This window comes from Triticum urartu, chromosome 5 (assembly GCF_003073215.2).
Source record: "Triticum urartu cultivar G1812 chromosome 5, Tu2.1, whole genome shotgun sequence".
In the NCBI taxonomy this organism is placed as follows: domain Eukaryota; kingdom Viridiplantae; phylum Streptophyta; class Magnoliopsida; order Poales; family Poaceae; genus Triticum; species Triticum urartu.
Window position 1 is genome coordinate 656,602,979 of NC_053026.1, and position 21,131 is coordinate 656,624,109.

The 21,131-nt window shown below is 42.1% G+C and overlaps 1 long non-coding RNA gene across 1 annotated transcript; it reads right to left on the bottom strand.

Annotated features, from left to right (window-relative positions):
- Positions 1 to 1,583: 1,583 nt before the first annotated feature.
- On the bottom strand, positions 1,584 to 6,750 carry LOC125506542. The gene is made up of 2 exons (XR_007282689.1): positions 6,380 to 6,750; positions 1,584 to 1,856 (listed from the first exon to the last, which is right to left on the bottom strand). It is a non-coding gene; the product is annotated as an uncharacterized LOC125506542 (long non-coding RNA).
- Between the last annotated feature and the right edge of the window lie 14,381 nt (positions 6,751 to 21,131).

The window sequence follows — 21,131 nt, forward strand, 5'->3', positions numbered from 1 at the left end:
TTTTGAATGTCACAAACACAAGAATATAAATTGTTTTCTTACATCTGGACGTGTTGTGTTGTCGGTGGTAATCTTAGTTAACCTTGACCACAAGGTCACATGGTCGAGCCACGGTGCTCATTTTTTCCGTGTTACATTTCTTGTAAAATTTATTTTCAGTCAATGTTTATATGATACAGAAATTAGTCGTGCTATATAGACATGAATAGTCAATAGTCTGGTGGTTGTACACGTGAGACTACTAGGGCACGTTGCAGCTTCAAAACCTCATATCGCTTGCTTTTTAATTTTATTTTTAGGGGCTTAATACGAAAATAAAAAAAGGCAAAGGCTTCTCTGCAGATTTAGATGCTACAGCGGATGACAGTGGGCCCTGGCCACACTGGAATGCCACATAGGCCATGGATACGTTCGTGTATATGAAATGTGACCGTATATGAATGCTCGTGCAAGTTTGATGACCAGAAACACGTATTTTACAAGCTTGTGCACCAAACTGACCATCGCGTGCAATTTCTATGACTTCGGGTGTATTTACCTCTAAAATGACACATGATAAAGTCCAGCTGTATCTGTAGTTATGAAAGGAAGAATAAAGCAGGTAGCATGCCTCGTTATTAATAAGAGTATAAGACTACCCACAATGGGAGTAATAATATAGGTAAAATAGATGATGTGGCATGTAATTAATGAAGAAAGAGAGACATGTGGTAACATAGCTAGTTACTGTAACATCACACATATCAAGAAAAGATGAGTCTACAATCTAATAAATGAAGTGATACATGACACAACACACATGTTACTACTCCATCCGTCTAGGTGTGTAAGTCATCTTACGTTGTGCACCGCGATCAAGGCGGAGAGGAAAACGAGAAAACTTAATGTCTTTTTGCTAATTAATAGCACTACATGCAATGAACTAACCACTGCATGTCATGTTTGGTAGTGTCAAGTCATTGAAAGCATACACGACCCACATCTCTTATTGGTTGATATGTCACAAAACGAGAAACGAGGAGGGAGTTAATGTACCGTGCCTAAGTGTTTTGGAATTATTTGGTTTTTGTAAGGTGACTTACACACCTAGACGAAGGGAGTACCCACTATGAAAGTAGTAACATGGACTAGTAACATATGCATGTTACTACTCTAAGTTACTGCCCACTGTGACTAGTCTAAGAGGTCAATCTGTAGATTTATATCATTAATAGTCCATGACTTATGACAACCATAACAAATTGATGGTGAACTCCTGAATGAGCTTATGTAACTGTTTATTAATTAGCATATCACACGTTGTTCCATAAAGTAACATCATCCAATTCCAAATAAGCTTTATGAGTCGTTTAATAAAACAAAACCTACTTAACTAATCTTAGGAGCACTTTGATGATGGAAACTGAAGTCTCATCGAAAGTATGCTGCCAGTATGCTTGCCAGGCAGTTCTTCAACATTTTTAGTCTTTCCAATATGAAGGGAAATACTGGAAGATGCCAACATGTTTGCCCCACAGTTTGTAGTTATGGGCATTACAACACTATATAGGTCAGCCATTCCATGGGAAATAAAAAAACTAAGAAAGACTATGAAAAAACACTGGAGCAATTCAGATACTACAACTTGGCACAAATAAGCTCGAAAACACAAGAGTCAGCGGAAGCAACAATATCCGAGTTTAGACATGAGCTAAACAAGTTTGCCTTAAGAAGGCTAGCACAAAAGCAACATGATCGAAAAGACAAGGCCTCCTGCCTGGGAGCCTCCTAACTACTCCCGGCCGTCACGTAGTAGTAGGCACCCCCGGGGTAGTAGCAGTCGTCAAAGGTGGCATCTGGCTCCTGGACTCTGCCATCTGGTTGCAACAACCAGAAAGAAAGAAGGGGGAAAAGGGGGAGCAAAGCAACCGTGAGTACTCATCCAAAGTACTCGCAAGCAAGGATCTACACTACATATGCATCGGTATCAATGAAAGGGGTAGTATCTGTGGACTAACTGCAGAATGCCAGAATAAGAGGGGGAGAAGCTAGTCCTATTGAAGACTAGCAACTTCTGAAAACCACCATCTTGCAGCAGTAGAAGGGAGTACAAAATAGCATATTATAGTTATCAAGCATGTTGTAGCATTAACGGCCAGAGATCCTTCCTCGACTCCCTGCGAGAAAGCAATCCCAGAGCCACATATCCATTTCATATCTCAACATTCAGTTCTAGTTGTATCAATCAGGATACAACTTCGAGCGTCCGTAAACGGGGACACAACTATTCGAATAGATCAATCTTCCATGCAGGGGTGCACCAATTTACCCAACACGCTCAATCAACCCCGGCCGGACACACCATCAGGTCGTGCCCGCCCTCGGCGGATCAACATGCCGAGCCCTACCTAGGCATCATCAGGGACGTTAGCACGCCGGTCTACATTCTAAGCGCGCAGGGGTCTTGGGCCCATCGCCCTTTGTACTCCTGCATGTTACGTACGCGGCTAGTGAGCAGACCTAGCCCCCTTATACAAGCGAGGCGTTCCAGTCCAACCCGGTGCGCGCCGCTAAGTCGCTGCCATATGATGAGCTTCGGCTGATGCATACGCCACATAGTGCCCATACTTATTCCCGCGTGGTGGTTAGTGCGAAAAGTACTTGGATCAAATATCCAAACCGTTAGTGTCTTGGAAGTGCGGTAATGAGCAGAGACTCAAGATCATGTGACGCCGTCGCCCCTTCTCGTGGACTTACGGCAAGGGCTAAGAATGCCCGGCCGTGCCACGTAATTATCTCTCGGGTAACTTCTAGGTCAACTCGACTTCACATCACTCGCGGGTACCCCTCGGGGCCGACCCGATGTCATCATGGTCCTGTGGTAAGTCAAAGTAACCGTGTGTCCAAAACAGCAAGGGGGAAACCCGAGGAATCACCCTCAATGGATTCCCACTCGATGTAACCGTCAAGGTGCTTGGAGGAATCACCCTCGATGGTCCACACTTGAGGGGTTGCATGACAGAGTCTAAAGGAAATATGCCCTAGAGGCAATAATAAAGTTATTATTTATTTCCTTATATAATGATAAATGTTTATTATTCATGCTAGAATTGTATTAACCGGAAACATAATACATGTGTGAATACATAGACAAACAGAGTGTCACTAGTATGCCTCTACTTGACTAGCTCGTTGATCGAAGATGGTTATGTTTCCTAACCATAGACATGTGCTGTCATTTGATTAACGGGATCACATCATTAGGAGAATAATGTGATTGACATGACCCATTCCATTAGCTTAGCACCCGATCGTTTAGTATGTTGCTATTGCTTTCTTCATGACTTATACATGTTCCTATGACTATGAGATTATGCAACTCCCATTTGCCGGAGGAACACTTTGTGTGCTACCAAACGTCACAACATAACTGGGTGATTATAAAGGAGCTCTACAGGTGTCTCCAAAGGTAAATGTTGGGTTGGCGTATTTCGAGATTAGGATTTGTCACTCCGATTGTCGGAGAGGTATCTTTGGGCCCTCTCGGTAATGCACATCACATAAGCCTTGCAAGCATTGCAACTAATGAGTTAGTTGCGAGATGATGTATTACGAAACGAGTAAAGAGACTTGCCAGTAACGAGATTGAACTAGGTATTGAGATACCGACGATCGAATCTCGGGCAAGTAACATACCGATGACAAAGGGAACAACGTATGTTGTTATGCGGTCTGACCGATAAAGATCTTCGTAGAATATGTGGGAGCCAATATGAGCATCCAGGTTCCGCTATTGGTTATTGACCGAAGACATGTCTCGGTCATGTCTACACTGTTCTCGAACCCATAGGGTCCGCATGCTTAAGGTTTCGATGACAGTAATATTATGAGTTTATGAGTTTTGATGTACTGAAGGAGTTCAGAGTCCCGGATGAGGTCGGGGACATGACGAGGAGTCTCGAAATGGTCGAGACATAAAGATCGATATATTGGACGACTATATTCGGACATCGGAAAGGTTCCGAGTGGTTCGGGTATTTTCGGAGGTACCGGGGAGTTACGGGAATACGAGGAAGAAGCAATGGGCCTTAATGGGCCTTAGTGGGAAGGACCAGGAGGTGACTCGCGCCCCTCCCAAGCCCAGTCCGAATTGGACAAGGGGTTTGGGGCGCGGCCCCTCTCTCCCTTCCTTCCCCTCTTCCCCCCTTTCCCCCCTTCTCCTAGTTGGACTAGGAAAGGAGGAAACCTACTCCAACTAGGAGTAGGAATCCTACTCCCTGGCGCGCCCCTCCTAGGGTCGGCCTCCTCCCCCTTGCTCCTTTATATACGGGGGCAGGGGGCACCCTATAGACACACAAGTTGATCCACGTGATCGTTTTCTTAGCCGTGTGCGGTGCCCCCTTCCACCATAATCCTCGATAATATTGTAGCGGTGCTTAGGCGAAGCCCTGCGACGGTAGAACATCAAGATCGTCACCACGCCGTCGTGCTGACGGAACTCTTCTCCGACACTTTGCTGGATCGGAGTCCCGGGATCGTCATCGAGCTGAACGTGTGCTAGAACTCGGAGGTGCCGTACGTTCGGTGCTTGGATCGGTTGGATCAGGAAGACGTACGACTACTTCCTCTACGTTGTGTCAACACTTCCGTTGCTGGTCTACGAGGGTACGTAGACAACACTCTCCCCTCTCGTTGCTATGCATCACCATGATCTTGTGTGTGCGTAGGAATTTTTTTAAAATTACTACGTTCCCCAACAGAGTCGTTGTTGGGAATGGTGAAGGAGGAATCACCCTCGATGACCACGACCGAATAGTTACACTACAGGGTTAACATCAGAAGTGCTGACGAGGTATCACCCCCGGTACACGATAGTAACTCTACATATTCGTACAACTAAGGGGGGTGATGTGCGGTGTCGGGGCCTGGACGTCGATCACGTTGATCGAGTCATCTATTAATCCAGCGGGGGCAACAGGGACAAGGTGGGGGTCACTGGTGGGTCATCAACCAACCTATACTAAGCAATTTAGGATAAATAGGTAAGGTACGAAAACAGGTAACAAGAACATGCTATGCATCAAAATAGGATCATACAAAAAAACAGTAGCAGTTCTAATGCAAGCATAAGAGAGGAGGGAATGGGCGATATCGGAATGATCAAAGGGGGTTGGTTTGCCTGGAAGCTCTGCTGCAAAGGAACGGTCACCGGTGACGTAGTCGATCACGGGGGCATTATCGGTTCCGGAGTCTACTAGAGAGAAGATGAGGAAGAAACAGTAAATACACAACAAATATATGCAACACAGAGCATGCTATGCTACGGTGCAGTGCAGGGTTGCCTAAATATATGTCTAAGTCATATTAGTTATTTTAGGATTTAAGTTGGATTTATTAACCGGTGTATATGCACTATTCATCTACTGGAAACAGGCTAAAAGTTGCGGGTTCACCTTCTTAGAGGATCCCAACATGGAAACAAACAACACGATTGGATTCATCTTGTCGTTCTGAGCAACTTTCATGTATAAAGCTTTTCGATCCGAGCTATGGTTTATTTTTTACGAATTTTTAAAGATTAAACTATTTTCTGGAATTATTTTACTAACAGAAATTCATTATGACATCATCATGACGTGTGGATGACGTCAGCAGGTCAACTGGTCGTGCGACCAGGTCAAACCTGACCTGTGTGTCCAATGGGACCCACATGTCAGCCTCTGTTAGTTAACAGAGTTTGATTTTAAACTAAACAGGGTTAATTGTGCAGTAGGCCGCACATGTCATGGGCTAATTAACTGGTTAGATTAGGTTTTAGTTAAAACCGAGTTACTTAACCTAACTAAACGGGACGGCCCACTAGTCAGTGGCTGTAGCTCCAAGTCAGCACAGTTGACTGGGGTCAACTGGTCAGTTGGGTCCCATGGGACCCACTAGCAGTGGCCCAGGGGTGGACCCCACACGGCGCCAGCTCAGTGGAGCCGCCGGAGTGGCTCCGGCGAGCTCGTGCGCGGCGGCCGAACGCTGGCGAGGTCGGAAATCGCCTACGGTTCACCGTTTCGCGCGATTTTTCTTGCGTTGGAACAAGTGGAGCAGCGCGCGTGCGATGGTGGCCGTGGCACGAGCTAGGACGCCCCGCAGCGCTGCGGCGACGATGTTTGCGGCGACCAGAGCTCAGGCGAGATGGGAAGAGAGGCTGTGAGGCACGGCGAGTGGAACAGAGGGGCACGTTGGAGTCCTTGGGGCTCCAAGAGCTCGGCCGCATGTTCTAAAACTAGCCAAGCTCGCGGTGGCCGCGGCGGCGAGCTAAATCGCGGTGACGAGCTCGGCCATCCATGGCGATAGCAGCCAGGAGCACGTGAACGCGGCGCGAGGAAAGGGGAAAGACGCGGACGCTCACCGGGGTCCTGCAGGTGTTCCTAGCGGGATCGGGGAGGGCTCGACGGAGTCGGAATTTCCGGCGAGGTCGCGGTGGCCGGGGTTGAAGATGTCGTCGACCCACGTGTTGTGGTGGCTCCCGGCTCGAAGAGGTGGTCGAGGACGGAGTTGGAGACGACGGCGGACCTCGTGGATGTGCCTTCAAGGTGCAGGGGCGGCGGTGCGCACGAGCTTAGGGGAGCTCGTCCATGGCGACGCTCGGGTGAGGAAGAAACAGAGGGAGAGAGGGGAGAGGCGCGTGGGCGAGTGGCGATCTAGGGTTGGCAGGGGCGTCTCCGGTGATCTTATCCGCGCGGGACGGCAACGGATGGCCGGTACGTGGCCATCCCCGGCCATGTGCGGCCGCACGGCTTCCACGGCGTCCCCGTGAACAGAGGTGGAGGGAGACAGGGGCGCCTGGTGGGCTGAACCGCGCTGGGCCTTAGGCCAGAGGCTAGGTAGGCCCTTTTGTCTTTGCTGTTTTTTTTGCTTTTCTCTTTTATTTAAAACAGAGACAGCTAGGAAAGAGGTTTGGGCTAGCAAAAGACTTTGAAAAAAAATGTGGACTAGGCCACTTAAATTCTTTGTAGTGTTTGGCACTACCACAAAAAGTTTGAGGGGCAACTAGACCCATTTGGATTTTGCACAAATAAAATATCATTTTAAGATGCTAAAATGGCACTGTTTTAATTGCTATAGTCCATCTTGGTTTAGAGGTGATATTGTTTTCCTTAATAATAATTTGTTATGGGATTTTGGATAAATGATGAACTATTTTGCAGCAACTTTGGTGCAACTTCATATTTCACTTGCTAATTGAATTTGATTCCAAAGTGGGATTTCGAATGATATTTGAATCAAAGGTGATCAAGAACTACTTAGCAAAGTGATTAACTTAATCACATAGGGTTACTATAGCATGACACTGGGGGCGTTACAATTATCCTGCCCATGTCTCCTTTAATTCTGGAGGACGAGGTTATGAGTTCGACACCTTGTGCTAGTTTTCTTATTTTTCCAGCATTTTTACCCCGCGCGCGCTCAAACGGCAAGTGACCTCTCACCGATGGGCCGGCCCAGTTGTGCACCGTATCCATGCTCGGTAATTACTCAAAAAAAACACTCGAAGATGATGTACTTTCAAAATGACCATCGGACCCTTTATTATGAAGGGGTATGAGATAAACTCAACCGTTAATGTATTTAAGGGGGTAATAATGCACAGAAGATTTCAAATAATAGTCATTTGCTCCATGTTTCCAGAGAGGAGCTTCTAAGGTGGCCATCAAATGCCTGTCAATGTAAGTAATATGCATACTTCAGTGTTGCAGCACCACCGTTCATGCATCGCTCTCCAACACAATAATAAATTCAGATTATGCACAAAATAGACCTTCAAATTCTGTAATTATCCTGCCCATGTCTCCTTTAATTCTATCTTTGAAATGCAGTGCAAACAATCACTAATTTCTTGTAGAAGATTAAATCCTGCGATGATCGATGAATTAACAGAATGAAATTCTATGCTCTGAGCACAGCGCAAGAAAAGGCAGATGTGCATCTTTAATCCAATTAAACAAGAGGCTGAAGTCTGTTGTTTGTCTAAACTGTCATGTTTTAGTTAATAGTAAACTCGATATGTTCCTCTGTAAACTTGCATACTACACTCTTAACTTTTGTAGTCATCAAAGAGCTCCCTGGTAATCTTCCTAAGGGTATATTGAAAAGATAAAATAGCTTTCTTCCTTGAATTGTCACCGCTGAATAAAGTCAATAGCATGTAACTAAAAAAGGGTTGCTAATAGGCTATCTACTTCAAGGCTACTCATGCACTGATTATGTAGAATGTACTCTTGTTAATTAAACGACAGAACTACATTTAGCTTGGCATGTGAATAATATCCTACGCAACTAAATAACACAGTGCACTACTCTGAGAGGGCGCAGAGCATCTAGAAGAAGTACAAACGGATATTAGTAATTCTAATTGCAAGAAGTACACCCACATTGTTTGGGCTTCTGAATAAATCATCCCCAAAGAATATCTTGTTGTGGGGTGTTTTGTCAGGGAATGCTTTATTTGCATTAAAACAAATAGCCTGTAGGACATAGGAATATATGTGCGTGTAACTTCAGCCAATCAACTGAGCAGAATTAGAGCCTCCCAGTCTGAAGGAACCAAACAAAATCCATTAAATTTCCAACCCGCCGCATCAAACTCGTACAATAGAAGAACAAATTAATTTTACCAAAAAGACCTAAGAGTTTATCACCTCTGTTGTGACTTCGGGGAGCGCATCACATGTAACCAGTAAATCCAAAAAAATGACCGTACGTTGGAACGGGGGAATGCCACAATCAACTCACTAAAGCCGTCTTTATTTATTTTCTCAGAGACTCGTCAGAATGCACAAACTTATCAAAGGGAAGAACTTAAGTCTCTTCAAAATAAGAAGCATCATCCATGCACTAGTGCAGAACCGGGCAATAGCACCGGTTCGTAAGGCCCTTTAGTGCCGGTTCGGTAACCGGCACTAAAGTGTGGGCACTAAAGCCCCCCCCCCTTTTAGTACCGATTCAGCACGAACCGGTGCTAAAGGGCAACCACGTGGCACGAGCCAGCTCCGTGGGCGCGTAGGACATTAGTACCGGTTGGTAACATCAACCGATACTAAATGTTTGTGTGTGTTTTGGTTTTGGTTTTATTTTTTATTTTTACTTTAATTTTATGTTTTCATTTTAATTTAGTGATTGTTTTACATTATAATGAGTTGTTAAATCATTAGGTGAATGTACCGCTGATTAGTTTGACTGGATGCATGTAGATCCTAATTAAGTCATCAAGTATATGTCATATCCATATAGTACCGGTACTAATGATTGGGCCTTTAGTACCGGTTGGAGCCACCAACCGGTACTAAAGGCCAATTTTCGCCAGGCCAAGGGGCGGGAAACGGCCCTTTAGTACCGGTTCGTGCCACGAACCGGTACTAAAGGCCAAATCATTAGTACCGGTTGGAGCCACCAACCGGTACTAAAGGCCAATTTTCGCCAGGCCAAGGGGCGGGAAACGGCCCTTTAGTACCGGTTTGTGCCACGAACTGGTACTAAAGGCCCAATCATTAGTACCGCTTGGAGCCACCAACCGGTACTAATGGTTGTGCGCTGCCACCGGCGGTGCATAATGTTTAGTCCCACCTCGCCGAGCGAAGGGCAGCCGCACTAGTTTATAAACCCAGCCGCGAGTGCTCCTTCGAACTTCTCTATATAGCAGGCTTCTGGGCCTAACTATGGTCCGCTGCGCTGTGAGCCTGCTGGCCCTTCTGGGCCTGCATTTGCACACCCTAGGCTGGCAGGCCCACTGGGCAGCGCCCCAACAAATTTTTTATATTTTTTTCTTTTATGCATTATTTATTTTCTTCTATTTATTTTTGAGTAATTTTTTTATATAGTTTTTTTTCTTTTCTGCTTAATTTATTTTCTTCTATTTATTTCTGAGTAGTTTTTTTTTCTGTATTTAGTTTTTTGTGACCCTCTCTACTCTTTCGCACATTCTATGCGGGTGAAATGATAATACCATTGCAAGTTTCAACATTTTTAGAGTTCATTTTGTAGTGATTTTCAATTTCACGGTCATTTAGCTCTCTAAACAATTAGGTAAATGACTGAAAAAACAACAAATGATGTCAGAAAATATTGGAAATTGATGACGTCACTTTGAATGCTGCATACTGAACACAAAAAAGTCCGGAGTTCAAATAAGTTTAAAAAAACATTGAAGTGCCCGTGTAACAAATGAGTTCTCGTCCGAAACCCTGATACTCCGAAAGAGATTGTCCAGTTTGTACACGAAGTGCATCCAGTTTTTGCCGTGACCCTCTCTACTCTTTCGCACATGCTATGCGGGTCAAATGATGATACCATGCCAAGTTTCAACATTTTCACAGTTCATTTTGTAGTGATTTTCAATTTCACGGTCATTTAGCTCTCTAAACAATTAGGTAAATGACTGAAAAATAACAAATAAAATCAGAATATGTTGGAAATTGATGACGTTGCTTTGAATGCTGCGTACTGAACACAAAAGAAGTCCGGAGTTCAAATAAGTTTAAAAACATTGAAATGCCCGTGTAACAGATGAGTTCTCGTCTGAAACCCTGATACTCCGAAAGAGATTGTCCAGTTTGTACACGAAGTGCGTCCAGTTTTTGCCGTGACCCTCTCTACTCTTTCGCACATGCTATGCAGGTGAAATGATGATACCATGCCAAGTTTCAACATTTTCACAGTTCATTTTGTAGTGATTTTCAATTTCACGGTCATTTAGCTCTCTAAACAATTAGGTAAATGACTGAAAAACAACAAATGATGTCAGAACATGTTGGAAATTGATGACGTCGCTTTGAATGCTGCATACTGAACACAAAAGAAGTCCGGAGTTCAAATAAGTTTAAAAAACATTGAAGTGCCGTTGTAACAGATGAGTTCTCGTCCGAAACCCTGATACCCCGAAAGAGATTGTCTAGTTTGTACACGAAGTGCGTCCAGTTTTTGCCGTGACCCTCTCTACTCTTTCGCACATGCTATGCAGGTGAAATGATGATACCATGCCAAGTTTCAACATTTTCACAGTTCATTTTGTAGTGATTTTCAATTTCACGGTCATTTAGCTCTCTAAACAATTAGGTAAATGACTGAAAAACAACAAATGATGTCAGAACATGTTGGAAATTGATGACGTCGCTTTGAATGCTGCATACTGAACACAAAAGAAGTCCGGAGTTCAAATAAGTTTAAAAAACATTGAAGTGCCGTTGTAACAGATGAGTTCTCGTCCGAAACCCTGATACCCCGAAAGAGATTGTCTAGTTTGTACACGAAGTGCGTCCAGTTTTTGCCGTGACCCTCTCTACTCTTTCGCACATGCTATGCAGGTGAAATGATGATACCATGCCAAGTTTCAACATTTTCACAGTTCATTTTGTAGTGATTTTCAATTTCACGGTCATTTAGCTCTCTAAACAATTAGGTAAATGACTGAAAAACAACAAATGATGTCAGAACATGTTGGAAATTGATGACGTCGCTTTGAATGCTGCATACTGAACACAAAAGAAGTCCGGAGTTCGAATAAGTTTAAAAAACATTGAAGTGCCCGTATAACAGATGAGTTCTTATCCGAAACCCTCATACTCCAAAAGAGATTGTCCAGTTTGTACACGAAGTGCGTCCAGTTTTTGCCGTGACCCTCTCTACTCTTTCGCACATGCTATGCGGGTGAAATGATGATACCATGCGAAGTTTCAACATTTTCACAGTTCATTTTGTAGTGATTTTCAATTTCACGGTCATTTAGCTCTCTAAACAATTAGGTAAATGACTGAAAAATAACAAATGATGTCAGAACATGTTGGAAATTGATGACGTTGCTTTGAATGTTGCATACTAAACACAAAAGAAGTCCGGAGTTCGAATAAGTTTAAAAAACATTGAAGTGCCCGTGTAACAGATGAGTTCTTATCCGAAACCCTGATACTCCGAAAGAGATTGTCCAGTTTGTACACGAAGTGCGTCCAGTTTTTTCCATGACCCTCTCTACTCTTTCGCACATGCTATGCGGGTGAAATGATGATACCATGCCAAGTTTCAACATTTTCACAGTTCATTTTGTAGTGATTTTCAATTTCACGGTCATTTAGCTCTCTAAACAATTAGGTAAATGACTGAAAAAACAACAAATGATGTCAGAACATGTTGAAAATTGATGATGTCGCTTTGAATGCTGCATAATGAACACAAAAGAAGTCCGGAGTTCAAATAAGTTTAAAAAACATTGAAGTGCCCGTGTAACAGATGAGTTCTCGTCCGAAACCCTGATACTCCGAAAGAGATTGTCCAGTTTGTACACGAAGTGCGTCCAATTTTTGCCGTGACCCTCTCTACTCTTTTGCACATGCTATGCGGGTGAAATAATGATACCATGCTAAATTTCAACATTTTCACAGTTCATTTTGTAGTGATTTTCAATTTCACGGTCATTTAGCTCTTTAAACAATTCGGTAAATGACTGAAAAACAGCAAATGATGTCAGAACATGTTGGAAATTGATGATGTCGCTTTGAATGCTGCATACTGAACACAAGAAGTCCGGAGTTCAAATAAATTATTAAAAATAAAAAGAGGTGCAATGCTGGTTAATTTGCTTCAAGCCTTTCGAAATAGTGTAGACTGCACTGCACATAGCTCAGTGCAATCTATGCTATTCCGAAAGGCTTGAACCTAATCAACGTGCAGGTGAGCATTGCGCCTCTTCGTCATTGTCTCTGCACTCACGGCTTATAAACCGCTCATACTGCCTCTCTCTTGGCGAGGTGGGACTAAAAATCAGCTTACTAAGAAACTCTAGTACCGGTTCATGCCATGAACCGGTACTAAAGGTCTTCGTGGGGGCCCCAGCCTGACCACAGCCGCACTGGCCTCATTAGTACCGGTTCGTGGCATGAACCGGTACTAATGATGCCCGCCCGCCTAGCCGTTGGAACTGGCACTAATGGTCACATTAATGCCGGCTCAAATTCAAACCGGCACTAATGTGTTTCACATTTGACCCTTTTTCTACTAGTGTACCCCCAAGATGACAATAATTGGGATTCTTTTCGGTGATTGTCATAGTTTGAGGAGTTCATGTATTCACTAAGTGCTAATGCTTTGTTCCGGTTCTCTATTAAAAGGAGGCCTTAATATCCCTTAGTTTTCAGTAGGACCCCGCTGCCACGGGGGGTAGGACAAAAGATGTCATGCAAGTTCTTTTCCATAAGCACGTATGACTATATACGGAATACATGCCTACATTATATTGATGAATTGGAGCTAGTTCTGTGTAACACTAGTTATAGCTGCTACATGATGAATATGATCCGACACCTATCATTACCGACCCATTGCCTACGAGTTTGTTTTATATTGATCTTTGTTTCGTTGCTTTCGTTACTGCTGCTGTTACAATCACTACAAAACTGCTACTATTGCCACTATTACCGTTACTATTATACCGCTTTGCTACTAAATACTTTGCTGCAAATATTAAGTCTTTCAGGTGTGGTTGAATTGATAACTCAACTTCTTATACTTGTGAATATTCTTTGACTCCCCTTGTGTCGAATCAATAAATTTTGGTTGAATATTCTACCTTCCAAAACTGTTGCAATCCACTATACTTGTGGGTTATCAGGTCCATATTGAAAATACCCTTACATGAGCAATTTGGTACCTCATTCATTGGTTTGTTGGCGTGGGCTCTACCCCCTGCGTCCCCACTCACGCATGACCGTAACCTGTAACGCGGTCGCCCCATGCCACATTGACGTTATATAAAATAGCTAACCACATTCAGAGTATTTTTGTTACACATGTTTTCTCTCTTATAATATAAATGAAGAATGATAAGGTTTTACCGTCTTTTCGTCGATTTTATCTACATTCCTCCCTCCATCTCCCTCTTTTGATTATGTTCTTCCATCTTTATTTTTTTTCATCAATTTTTCCTAAAAAAACATGTCAAGGGTTTCACCTCTTATTGACTTAACAAATATCACCTCCATGGCTCCATCACTAATTAGTTGTTTCAGATTTGTCTAGATATAGTTGTATCTAGACACGTGTTAGTGTTAGATACATCTGTATCTAGACAAATAAGTAATTTGGGACGAGGGAGTAAATTCTTATTCATTGCATGTCAATAAAAGCTTACCAAATAATATATTTTTTACACAATCACGTGAATATGGACACAAAAACAAAAGCACTTATTTAGTGTTACTAGTAAATCCGCACGTGCAATGCATGTTCATATTAGGCAATATATTAATCGCACGCATATATCAGGTAGGACATTATTTGCTTGTCAATTATGTGATTACCGTTGGAATTGATATTTGATATGATATTTAACCGCACGCTAAACATATTGAGCGCTCACCATTGAAGTAGCCTATATCGTTGGATTGACCTGATTTGATGGTAAAGATTTGTTGGATCTGCCTTTTTAAGTCTTTTTATATTTATATATATTGGTATATATGGATTTATAAATAAGGGAACTATTAAAATTAACAATTGTATATATTACTGTAATAAATATTTGTATCAATTATGGTGTTATTAGCATGTCAGGACCGGTCAAAGCTGTCAAACATGATGCTTGACAGCTATGCCTAGCCTAACACCAACCCTAACTAGCCTCGTTATTATCACCATCGATGCACCTCCCCTAGTCCGCACCTCATCGTTTCCTCCCCTCTTTATTGGGACTAGTGGTTGGGGCGTGCCCATGGCGCGCCGCCTGAGGCGTTTCTGTGCGCGTCACTAAGTAGGTTACCGTCCAGCCTACTCCAACAGATTTGGTACGAACGTGTTCAAATATATCATATTCTATTGGGAGTACATGTGTGAGAGAAAGTAAGTTACATGAACTGAAATCTAACAGATGAATATAATGCAGAAGACTTAGCGTGTTTGTGCTGATATAAACAAGTAACAGTGTGTTGCCAATTATGCTGCCGTTCTTGTTTGCATCTATGGCAGTCAAACTGCAGTCTATGCCGAGCACTACACATGCATATAACAGAGCTGCTTAGAAACTGAGATTGGACCAGCAAACATGGAAAATGACACTGATACCTCCATATTAACACAGAGGCAACATGGTTGTGACATTGATGATTGATCAGACATATATAGTGAGTTGTTCGAAACTAAAAGAAGGTAGTTTCAGAAAGTAGAGAACATATCCTCGCAGGTAAGGCAAAGCTAACAGAGATCCATGTGAAACCTCAGCCGAGCTCCTTGTTTAATCTCCAAATCTTGGATATAGCATAGCTGATTAGTTTCCAAGAAGAGGCGATCCAACTTCAGCTTAGCTCCTAGTCAGATGTTAATTCTGCAAGCTAACCACTTGTATAATAACTATTCCATCCTACATAATGGCATTCAATTCCACACAATTCTTCCTGTAAAAACATAAAACATACAACTGTGTCAATTAAGTGTTATTAACTGCTAAGAACAAATGGCCCTCAACCAAACTAAACATACATACTACACTGCTGCCATATAGTCATATAGGGGTATCAGACGGTCGAAATATGCCCAAATTTTCCTAAATGTTGATCTAACAACATTTCAGATGTATCATGTATGGAGAAACAAATAGGTAGTGTTGTTGATTAAGCTGCAATATGCACCCCCGATCAAGAAGATAAATAAGAAAACAAAGCTATAATGTCATAGGAGTCATCAGGAGACGACATCAATGTATTACTGCGTATTCCGAACTACGGCACTGATCTGTTCGTGGTCGCTACTCACCCCGACGGAGGCCAGGGAGCATTTGGTTACTGGATCTTTCCGCTGGGAGATGGTAGCTCGGGATATCTTCAACCGGTTTGGATGGCGGTCATGTAATAGGATAGGCATTTAGTTTACCTACCTAGTTTTAGCCAGCCGGTTGTGGCATCTTTTCATGGCTAGTTGGTGTTTCTAGCCCGTTTTGGCTCTGTGTGAGCTTTCTTTACTTTTCATTATTTTTGAAGACCTTGGAACCATGTTCGCACTGCTTTATTTGGTTAATAAGATGGTTGTATGCATCACTCTGATGCAGAGGCCGGGGAGTCCTCCTTTTCAAAAAAAAATGTATTACTGCTCTAATTGAAAGAAGGTGTCATCTTCACTTTAGGAGATCTTGACACAAGAGGAATGTTGTCTCCCTACATTATCGTAACTTCTATGCAAGAGCATATGCCCATCAGGTGCTTAAGTATTAACAATATAATTACCAACAACTACACTGCAGCTTAATATAGAAATTTTGTCAAAATAATGAAGGGCGGGAATTAGGGAATGCATATATTACTACCGTAGTAAAGGAGGAATACATAACTAATAACAAGATGCAAGGACCATAAATCACACATGCCTTCTAATTTAACTGCTAGGCACAACAAAATGTATATGTACTTATTACAAGCAGTACAACACTTCACATCTCGTCAATTCATCAGTGGAAGCGACATCAGATGAGATCAAGTCAAACAATTTCAAAGCAAACAACTTAGGATGGCAATGCTTAACTAAGGATTGAGCTCATGTATATGGAGGATAAAATCATATTGCCTGGTTGGCTTACATCATCGTTGCCACTGGGGGTCTACTTCGCCGTGGCCACGACCAACAAGGAGGAAACATGGCACGGGCGCTGGGCAGGGAGGCACCATCGCCACGTGCCCCACCGGGTAGGGTGAGCTTGGCTGGAAGCGAATATCCTAACTTCCAAATTAACAGCTGGCCTAGATGATGGCGCTCAATTCCACACAATGCGTCCTGTAAAAACATAAAGCATACTATTAACAGACGAGTGTTTTTACTAACTTGAATTCAATTGTTTTCCGTTCATAGACGTAGTAGGAAATAACACCAAGGTGTGATCATCTAACACACTAACACACTCACTAATACAACCCACCTCACCTTAAAAGAATTGTCAATATTCTGACGAGGATGTCATATAAACTATGCACATTGACCAATACAACCCTTCTCAGCCTAAAATGAACAACCCTTTCTGGAGCAATCTATCCCATAAGTGAAACATAATCAAATCTATTTATTTTGTTCATAGATATTCTGATGGGTATTTTTAAAAAAGGAGGGAGCTTGTATTTCATGCAAATTTCAGTACAAATCACCCTGCCTAAAAAAATGGCATAAATTACATGATCCGGATTTATTTTGCACCGTTCTGGTGATTGTTGGCACAGACTAACCAGTAACCACACATGAAAAAACAGAGTTCGATGCGCAAAGCTAGATATAGTAGTTAGGTCTTACATAAGTACACAAAGGATAAGAAGGTGATCAGAAGACTTGATTATAACACAAGGAATGGTTTTTAAAGTTTGAAGCAAGTCCAAGAACTAATCTGGAGCTGAACGACACCATCATGGACAAACCAAAAGGACCTTTCTCGAGATATATCCTTTTTGCCAAACAAAAAGTGATACTACATTTGTTCTCGTACCATGCTAGTGGATTACATCTACTTTCAGGATTCTTACACGTCAAGAAAAAGTCCTGCATCAGCAAGGCATTTAGTTGAAACATCCTGAGAAAATCTTGCACTAAAATCATTGCAGTGCAGTATCGTTGCTAGACCACCAGTTAGAACACCGTAAAGAGGGTCTGAAATGTGTAGAAATACAATCTGAACTCAATAAATTTGGTATGGCCTGGGTAGAATTGGCAAGTCCCTTTTCCATGAGCTTATCAATAACCACTTTTTTTTTTGAACAACAAAAGGCGCACTAGGCGCCAAACTTTCTTATTTCAGCTCAGAAACACCGTACAGCATGAATTACAAAGCCCTGAAATTGAAAAGTAGAGAGAAGAGAAACTACAGGGCAAGTCATATTCCGATGAGCTGAAGCGAAACAACATATATCAGGTTCTACCACTGATGTTAGAACCTGGTGAGCTACATTGTGTGCAATACCATTGATCTCCCTAGAGATGTGAAACACCTGGGACTGAAGATCTGAGGAGTAGCAGAAGAAGTCAGTCAGAATTTTCCTTATAGTCCAAGGAGTAGTAGATTCCTTAATCTTTCTGCTAGCCGCCCATGACGCCAAAGACAGATTGTCAGTGAGGAAAGTGGGCTGAGAAATGCATAGCTGTTTGGCCACTCTAGCCGCCAAAAGAAGCGCCAAAGCTTCAGCTTGTAAAGGTGTATCTGTGATAACAGTAGAAGTTTGGATCTGCACATTGACCTCCAATTGGTCTTGTGGTAAAGAGAGGTAAATTCCAATTCCAGTAGCAACAGATCCTTGAGTCAAGCCTGGAATTTTTTTGCATCTAAATGCTGCATCAGAGTATACTTTTGGTCCTGTAACTTGAAGATCAGACTTAATCGTTTTCCCCTGCATAGGAATCTGATTAGTAAGAGGTAAAACACCGACCATCTCATTGGATTTGAGCTGAGAAGAAATATGTATAGAACCATCGAGTTCATTACACAGGGCTATAGCAGCAGTGTTAATATGATAAGGAAGAGATTTTTTCCTACTAAATAAATAATCATTCCTAGCTTTCCAAAGACACCACATAAAGTTGAGAATGTTGGGTAGAGAAGCATGAGGATGATTCATATTAATCAGAGCAAGGAAAATACTGTGAATATTAGGATTACTTTGAACTAAAATATCCATTCTAATGCACCAAGAGTTCAGAAACCAAGCAGCTCTAGCAAAATCACAAAGAAAAAATAAATGCATCTCATCCTCAGGCTTACCGCATCTGCTACAAAGTTGAGATATGTGCACGGAGAAGCGGCCAGCTCTCAAACCTGTGGGAAGAGCTTTTCTAAGAAGCCTCCAAGCAAAAGTTTTTACCCTGGGAATCATCATCTTTTGTTTCCAGACCTCATTTAGAAGATTCTTGACCTGCAAAGAAACCTGAGAAGGTGCAAATCTAGGATTGGCATGAATATCCTGCAAACACAGCTTATAAGTAGATTTAGAAGTACAAATACCATTAGGGGTAAGGTCCCAACACAGAATATCTGGACCGTCCTCTTGAATAATATCAGTCTGCATAATAGTAGAAGCAAGAGGTTGTTGGAAAAGAGAGTAAATAAGGGTAGAATTCCATTCTTTCCTATCAGGAACCCAAAGATCTTTAACAAGAGAAGGGTAACTATATCCTGAAGGTTGAATAATAAGATGATCATAAATAGCATTCCAACGCGAGCACCAAGGGGTGCTCCATATAGAAATATTACCTTGAGTAATCTGATAAAAAGAATGAGCTTTGAGTTTGGGCAGTATTTTGAGAATGGAGGACCAAAAAGCTGATTTTGGATTAGAAGGGCTAGCAGTCCAGATGGAAGAATCATGGAAGTATTTGGACTTAAGAAGAAGATGGAGATGGGAAGAAGAATCTTTCGCTATACGCCAAGCAGCTGCAAGCATCAGGCCTTCATTAATGACTTGTAAGTTCCTAATACCAAGGCCACCCTCTTTTTTAGAATAACAAATATCCTTCCAAGCCCTAAGACACAAGCTTTTGCTCGAATTATGCTCTCTAATACTTGTCCACCAAAAGTTCCTAATAATAGCAGTGAGTTTGGCTATGAACTTCTTAGGAAATAAAATATTAGCCATATAGTAAACAGGAATACCAGAAAAAACTGATCTAATCAATTCAAGCCTAGCTGCATGAGAGAGCAAGTTGGCCTTATAAGCAGGAAGCTTATTCATGAATTTATCCAAAACAAAATTGTAGGCCGCAGATCTATTATTAGCAGGAAGAATAAGAGGATGACCAAGATGAGAAAAATTAGTATCCATGTTAGAAACAGGAAAAATCTGATTAATATCTTGAATAATAGCCTGACTAACATGAGCACTAAACATAATAGCAGACTTGGCCCAATTTGGAGTTTGACCTGACATGGAACAAAAATGATTGATAATGTTGGCCATAGCATTAGCTTCCTGAACAGTAGCTTGACCACATACCAACAAATCATCTGCAAACAAAAGAGTGTGAATCGGGGGGCAATTTGGTCCAAGCAAAATACCCTGAAGACTATGAGCAGCTAAAGCTTCGTTAAGAGCAAGAGATAATTTATTAATGGCAATAACAAACAAATAAGGGGACATAGGACAACCTTGACGAATACCCCTAGAACTTTTGAATTTATGAGAAGGCCTACCATTAATGACCACAGAAAAAGTAGGAGAAGAAATGCACCCATAAATCACATTTATGAAATGAGCATGCAATCCTTTACGTGCAAGAGCTGAAACAATGAAGCTCCATTCTAAATGATCGAAAGCCTTAGCAAGATCAATTTTAAGCATGAAAGCAAGGTGATTCCAAGAACGAAGAGCAAAAGAGTGAGAAATCTCTTGAGCAATAATGATATTGTCACTAATTCTTCTACCTTCAATGAAAGCTTGTTGAGCAGGGTCAATATAATCTGGAAGATGAGGCTTAAGACGATTAGCTAAAGATTTGGCAATGATTTTATAAATAACATTGCAAAGACTAATGGGATGATAATCCATCCTACATCATCATCAACAGAACATTATAGCAACAAAAATAAGGACAATGTCCCTGGATTCAAAATAATCACGTGCGCTTGACCTTCCTCATCCCCAGAAACAAAGCCACGTCGCAGCAGCGCACATACACTTTGTTCCAGTTGTAGAAATCTAATAGCACACTAATCAAAATTAGTGCAAGAACATATCAGACAGGTAAAAGAAGACATGAAAGCCTCACTTTATCAAAACAATCAGGACGAGGAGCAATGTAAAATGATGGGCCAGATAGAAGGGAGTGGTCTGTGGGAGAGAAGCGTCGATGATTACCAGGATTCCGTTGCTGATCACTATCGATCATCCCATCATCGGCGAACCATATCAGTTTCATGAAGTTGGATGAATCAATATCTGACATTCTGCGGCTGGAAATCCTTGACAGTTCTGCACCAACTTCCTCGCTGGGTGATTCTCAGTGGAAAAATATATAGGTCAATCAACTAATTGCCCTGCCTTGAGTCTACTGCACCCTGCTTAGGCTTAGTTAAGACTATTGGAAGATCAGCATCATGTACGATGGCATAAACAAAAGGTGTGATTAGGCTTAGTTAAGAATACTGGAAGATCACGTCATCA